This window comes from Equus quagga, chromosome 2 (genome assembly GCF_021613505.1).
Source record: "Equus quagga isolate Etosha38 chromosome 2, UCLA_HA_Equagga_1.0, whole genome shotgun sequence".
Lineage (NCBI taxonomy): Eukaryota > Metazoa > Chordata > Mammalia > Perissodactyla > Equidae > Equus > Equus quagga.
The window spans coordinates 173,308,387-173,315,708 of NC_060268.1; positions in this window are offsets into that span (position 1 = coordinate 173,308,387).

Here is a 7,322-nt window from a genome sequence, read left to right on the forward strand (position 1 = left end):
AGGGAAGGAAGAGAAGGGAGGAGGGAAGGAAGAGAAGGGAGGAGGGAGGAGAGAGCAGGGGGAGGGGAACTTTAAAGGGCCCTCCTTCCCTGGGCCTGGCCTGAGCTCCACATTTCACCCCCGAGGAAGGAGGGAGGGAGCCGCGGAGCCCTGGGCGCCCATCCTGGAGCACAGGCTGTGAAAAGCCCAGCACTTTTCTGGATTGAGCTCAGTAAACAGTGGGAGAGATGAGTCATTTGCCTCCCTCGCTGTCCGTGCAGGCTCACAGCAGCTACACCATAAATACTGCGGAAGGAAAATACACACTTGCGGAGAGCAAAGGTTGTAATGTGGAGGTGACAGTTCAAGTTTAGAATATTGTCTCCAAAAGGAAACGCCAAGGAACACTGGTCCCACCAGATATTCTTCAGAGAAGAGAAGAACTCTAAAAAACAAAGTCCATTAAAAAGGGGGGATCAAATAAGTTGGGAAAACAAGACATTCTACAGCCTCCTCCTGGAGATTCACCATGCACATCAACACTTTAAAGGCTCTGAGAAGTCCTGCAATAAAGAATCCTGCTTAACTGGGTTTCAACCAACACCAGCTAAACACATTTGACAAGGAATGCCCTTCTCCCCTTTGCTCTTCCCAACTTCCTTCCTTCCTCATTCCCTTCTTCTCGCCCTCGGTCTGTCCCTCCCTCCCCTCCTTGCCTCCATGCTGTCTATGAGCATCCCATGGGTCCAGGTTCAGTGTTTGCTGTGGGCACAGTCACCTGAGATGCACAGGGACTGCTGGGTATGGATGTGATTCTAAACAGAGGTCAAAGCAATGACTCCACACTCGCAACAGAATTCCTGGCATGTGGCGTCAGGGGACCAGGGGTGACCCAGGGGTCTGAGCCTTGCAGAGGCTGGCACCTGAGCCACAGAAACACCACCTTTCCAGAACACAGCCTCGGGGCTCTCTCTGACCCTATCTGATCTTAGCTGAAGCAAAAAGATTTAATGTCTTTTCTCAGAGAGAAACTGTATCTTGTATATACACAAAGCTGAGATTTAGATCATCAAATTTCTTCCAGGCCTGGAAGCTTCATGGGGAAGAAAAAAACAAAAACACTTAAACCAGAAAACAAAAGCAACCCTGAGGAAGGAACACACACAGTGAGATTTCTTAGACCTGCGGGTCTCTGAATAATACAGGCCTCTGTAGCTTGCCTTCTCTTTTGTTTCTTAGGCTCCCCAGGGTGGAAAGACAGCCTTGCCATGGTCTCTTCTAAGTGGCCTTCCTGCCTCTGCTCACACACCTCCTGTGATGGGGCGCTCACTACCTCCAAGGCTGTCAGGTATTACTCGTAGCTGCCACCACCACAACGCTCTTTAGGCAACAGCAAGACGACTCCAGAGAGCCCACAGGGCAGCGGGGTCTAGCCCGGTGGTTGAGAGAGAACCAGGACTCTGAATCAAACCACCTGGTTAGAACCCCAACTCCGTCACTCACGTGCTGTATACCAAGGGACAATAAGCTATGCCTCTCTGTGCCTCAGTTTACTCACCTGCCAAATGGGGGAGGTCACACACTGCACTTATCCCATAGGGCTGTTGAGGGGATAAAATAAGTAATGTAAACCGTGCTTGGCACCTGGTGCCGTACGAGTGTTTGATGCTATTCTTCTCTGAAGTGCCAGGACTTGGGGCCCCCAGCAGCCCCGTCTTCTCCTGGGATTCTCCACCCAGCATGTCCAAGCATGTGAATCCAGCCTGGGCACGAGGCACCCAGACTCCTGGCTTGGACGCCCACCCAGGCAGCCTGCTCCCCAGGCACAGCCATGGCACCAGGAGGACCAGGCCAGGGAAAGATCCGGGGCGTGGGTGCTGCTCTGCCCGGTCAGTTCTTATGCCCAAAGCCCAGGGCCCCAAGCCAAACAACCCTCCCTCCCTGCAGGTTGGTGGCCCCTCAGGGCCCCTGTCCTCATTAAGTCTCTTCTAGTACCTCTGAACCCCACGTGGGAGGGTAACAGAGCTCATTGTCTTTCCCTATCCTGGGGGACCCCATGTAAATTCGTAGCTGCCAATAATGGATAGCATGTCTTAACTTCACCCCCATCTGCTTCCAAGGCTTGGTGGAAGGACTGTCCCTGGCAATGTTCCCCAGGACCCTGGACCCACTTTGTCCAGGAGCAGAGTGCCTCCCCAAGCTGAATTATGGAGTCTCCAGCCACCACCGGAAACAGAACCAGCTCAAAGCTTCAAGGACACAGCAGCTGATTAAAGGAGCAAAATGACAAAAACACAAAACAACAACAAAGTCCCATCTCCCCAGGACCCTGTTCGCCCCTCAACAAGTTTTTGAGCCAAACTCAATTTCCCTTGAGATTTCAGCCATTCTCAGGCCCGCTGGGGCCAGGCTGAGCATTGTTGGTCCCTCTTGCTCGAAACAGCCCTCCAGCCGTCGGAAAGCACTTCCAGCCCCCAGAGATGCCTCAGCAGCTCCCTGCCTGTCCCTCTCCTGGGGTTGTGCCCGGGTGCCAGTGTCCCCACCTGAAGCAGCTGGGTGAGCGACAAGTGGATAGCAAGGATATGAGGCCATGTAAAAGTGGGTCATGATGGAAACCTCTGGGAGGCCCTGGTGGGTCTGCTCTGGGGAGTGAGTGCCTGCTGGGAGCCCCCCATCCCTGCCTCTCCGGGAGCAAAGCTTCCATCTATGCACAAAGCCATGGACCATCTCATCCCCACGGCTTCATGGTAGATATTATTGCCCATTTCACAGAAGAGTAAACTAAGGCTCAGAGATGTTGAGAAAAACTAAGGTGACCCGCTATCCTGCATTGCCCCAAAATGAGTTTCCTGGGACACCGGACTTTCAATGCTGAAACCAGGACAGTCCCAGGCAAACGAGGACAGTTGGTCACCCTAGCAGTAAGTGACAAAGCTGGGATGCAAGACCCAGGCCTTCCTGACCCCTCCGTCCGAGCTACCTCCACGCTCCCCAGCTTTCTAAAGGCGGGAGAATTGGGAGCGATCCAGTCCTCAGCTGAGCGGAGCCCTGAGCTCTCCCTTCACCTGGGGCGAAGCTGGGTTCAGTCATCGGCTTGGCAGAGGAAGGGCCGCCAATCAGCAGGGCAAGAATTCAAGGATTGTCCTCTTAGCTGTGCTCTCTTGGGAACAACATGGTTTTTTTAAACTTTTTTGGGAGTTGGGATGTTGCAGGTAGATTTATTTGCAAAAGTGAAACAAGTTATACCACATTGGTCTGGGGTGCTCTCCTTTCATACGGAAGCTACTGAAGAACACCTCTGTCTTGTCTTCCTTAAAGGAACAGCAGATGCCTCGGAGGAAGTGGAACAGCCGCTGTCGGTCCGCAGCCTCTGCTCCATCCCGCCATCAACGGCCTTGGAGCATCACCTCTCCTGCAGAGCACAGCACAGCGTTGCTCCGACCAACCACGGCAGTAGGGCCGGTTCCTCACGTGCACGGGGCCTCAGTGCTCACTAGTCGTTGGAATCTTGGTCTCGAGTCGCTTCTGTTCAGGGCCAGCTTCCCCTCTTTGGTCTCCTTGGGAGTCCCGGCGAGATTAAATTCAAACCCTTGCGGGCCCAGGCATTACAAGCAAAGACTAAAACCAGACAAGGCCTACGATTTTGTTAGTGGTGGGGACACTGTCTGCAGTTGCGGGTGGCGGGGGCAGGGGGGGTGAGCAGGGAGACTGCAGAGAAAGTTCCAGAGAGGATGCTCCCTTGACTTGCACTTGCCTCCAGGCTCACCCCTCTGCTCCCCTTCCCCCACTTCCCCCCAAATCCCCAGCAACTTGGCAGCTGGCCTCCCAGGGGTGAACTGGGCTCTGCAGAAGCCACTTGAAGCCATTAGAACATTAAATGGAGAAGCAAGTCCCGACTGAGAGAGCGGCCTGAGTTGTCTGCCCAGTTCCCAGACAGCAACAAAGGCTAATCCATGAGTCAGTAAAGACCCAGCTTGGATCTGAAGACAGGGCGAGGGCGCTGCTGGCTTCTGCCCTTGAGAACCAGTGGCCTGGCCGGGGAAGACCTCCCTCTGTGAGCCGGGATCTGGTGCAGCAAATGCTCCCTCCTCCCTTTGGTCATCAGACAGACTGACCTCTAAGTTAGTTAGAGCGTGTCAGCCTTAAGCTGTAAGCTGTTGAGGCCACTTGATTCTAACACAATATTGAGAATGGAATGGAAACGCTGTGTCTGGGAGGTGAGAGCTGGTGGCTTTTTATGAAGTCATCGTGATGCTGGGCAGGGGCTGCCCCTGAGCTCCGGGGCCTTCAGACAGGCTGTGATTAAACTCAAGTCAGCCCAGAAAAGAGAGAGCCCACGGCCATCCTCCCACAGCCTGAGCCATGGATGTGCATGTGGGCCTGTGCCGAGGACACTGGGACACATGCTGGAATCGCAGACTCTCCTGTAGGAGGTTGAACGGTGTCCATCTGAAACTCGTGTCCACCTGGAACCTCAGAATGGGATGTGCTTTGGAATAGGGTGTTTGCAGATGTAATTAGTAAAGATCTTGAGATGAAATCATCGAACCAGGACTCATGCCTCTACAAAAAGGACGCAGAGAGACACACAGAGAGAAGACGGCCGTGAAGACAGGGCAGAGAGGGGAGCGATGCAGCTGCAAGCCAAGGAATGCCAGAAGCCACCAGAAGCTGGGAGAGGCAAGAAGAATTCTTCCCCAGAGCCTTCACAGAAAGGGGGGTCCTGCCACGCTCTGATTTCCGATGTCCGGCCTCCAGCAGTTCTGGAGAATAAACTGCCATTGTTTGAAGCCACTGGGAGTGTGGGAACTGGTCACAGCAGCCCTGGGGCACTAATATAACACCGAGGACCAAAACGAGGACCCAGAATTCCTCAGGGACCTCACGCTGTGGGGCTGGCGCCCTGCTTCTTCGCCTAGAACAATAGGATTGTGACTCTCCTCTCCCGTCCTCTCCTGGCTGCGGGCGGCTGGCAGAGGCTCCAGCTTGTGTGTTTTGCTGGGAGTCTGCTGTCTCAGGGAAGGACCCACTTTTCTAAAAAGAAAAGAAGGGCTTCAGTTGCACCTCTGGACCCAGAAATTTCTTTTTTAACTAGCTTTACACAACCAGGCTCTCTGCCTCTTTTTTGTAGCTGCCTGAACGACGCTTTGCAGACATTCCCTTCTGCTGCCCGCTGATGATCAGAGAGAACCATGGGCACCAACGATGCCAGCATCCGTAGCCCAGGAAAGTCCGGCTTGCCAGTCGAAGCCCTCTGGACCCATGCTGTGGCTTGGGGAAGATTCCACAGGCAGGAATTCTCTGTGCTTCTAGGTTCCCAGAAGCTTTTAGCTTCTCTTCCGGAGCCAAGAATCTCTTTTGCCAATATATCCCAATCTGTGTTCCTTGGAACTGTAATGTCCTGTAAAATATTAATAAATTTTTTTTAAATATCATAGTTAAATAAGTTTGGGAAATTCCAGAATAAATACAGTTAAGTAACTTTCTTTACTGCAGACCTTCTCAGGGCCTTTAATGTGTCAGATACAAGTTGTGCCCCTCCAAGCAAAGGGTACAGTATTTGGGATTCCCAAATCTGTTTGACCACAGGTTCTCTCTGCGTTCTGCCTGCTCCAAGCTGATTGTGCTTTTTGAACCTCAGCAATGAAGACGTCCCTCCCTTCCTTCTCCCCTGCCAGGATATTCTCCTCCAAGTTTTAAAAAACCACTCTGCCCCTCTAGTCTTCCCCACGAATCGGTGTAACCGTGCCACTTCCCAGCCCAAGCCCTTGACCAAGTCTTTATCCCCCCAGGGTCAAGCTCACTTTGAATGGCATAAAAGGCCCTCCAGAGCCCGGTCCAGGCCACCTCCGCCGCTCAGCATCTGCTCTGTGCACCCCTTGACTCCATCAACCAGCCTGACAAACTTATGATTTCTGACCATGCAGCACCGGCACGGCTTTGTTCTTGCGGTCTTGCCTGTCTCACCCGCCTGGAGAAAATCTACGGGTCCCGAATGCTGAGTGTCCTCCCCCACCTCACGCCTCCTGCTCCACCCCAACCCTGATCACTGCCCCACCTCTGAGCCCCACACCCCATCACTCCACAGAGTAATGGACCATTCATGGTCTGCCTCCTGCACTGGGCTGTAGGCCCTGAGAAGGCGGATGGGTCTCCCCCACAGCAGCGTCTCTGCGGAGCCGGAGCCTCCAGGTGTCCAGCACCTGCTTCTTCATGATGAGTCAGGGTCCAGGACATTCACGGGCCGTGTGTTCACTGGAGGGGGAAGTTCCTGCTGTGACGAGGCCAGCAGCTCCGTACACCACCGCTCCGTGTGCTCTCTGCTGCTTGCCTCAGTGTCTGCTCTGCTTGATGTTAGCACAACATCATTTTCTTTTCCCTTGTTCTTATATTGTTTTATGTTTAGCCTTCTGTGTCCTTAAATTTAAGGGGTGTCCCTTCTGAGGACCACATCGTTGTGTTTTGTTCTTTATTCACTCTACCTTTCACTGGAGTCTTAGACCTTTACACATAATGGTGTTCCTTATGTGGTTTGGCTTAAATCTACAATTGTGTTATTTGCTTTCAATTTCTCCCACCCGTTTATGTCCTTTTCCGCTCCTCCCTGCTCTTCATTCGGATTAGTATTTTTTAATATTCCATTTCCCCATTATTATCTTGTTACTAACATAGTCTCTTCTTTTTATTTCATAATTATCTAGGGGGTTGCAACATCTATTTTGACTTATCATTTAAGTCTAACATAAATTAGTACTTTTATGTGTTTCCAGGCAGTGAAAAGGACCTTAGAACATTCTAACTCCATTCATCCCTCTCCGGGCTAGTGTGCGATGGTTATTACGTATTTTAATTCTATGTACATCTCAAACCCCTTCAAGATATAACTATTGTTATTTTAAGCAATCAATGTCCGTTTAGGCTTGCCCACATTAGTATCCACTTCCATTGCTCCTTAGTCCTTCCCACATCGCCAAGCTGCCATCGGGGATCATTTTCCCTCTGCCTGAAGAACACTTTTCAGTATTTTCTTTAGTACATGCCTACTGGTAATGCATTCTCCCAGCTTTTGCTTGTCCTAACTGTCTTTATTCTGCTCTCATTTCTTTTATGGAAAATTTCAAGCATACAAAAGTAGAGAAAATAATGTAATAAATCCCTGTGTATCCATAACCCAGCTCAAATGTCATCTCTTGTCTCCACGGTTTAGGGCTATTTTCAAAGGATGGTTTCGGTTGGAATTTTTTTTCTTTCAACACTTTGAAGATATTCCATTGTCTTCCAGCTTCTGCTATTTCTATGGAGAAGGCCGCTGTCAGTCTTACTGATACTCCTTTGAATACGCC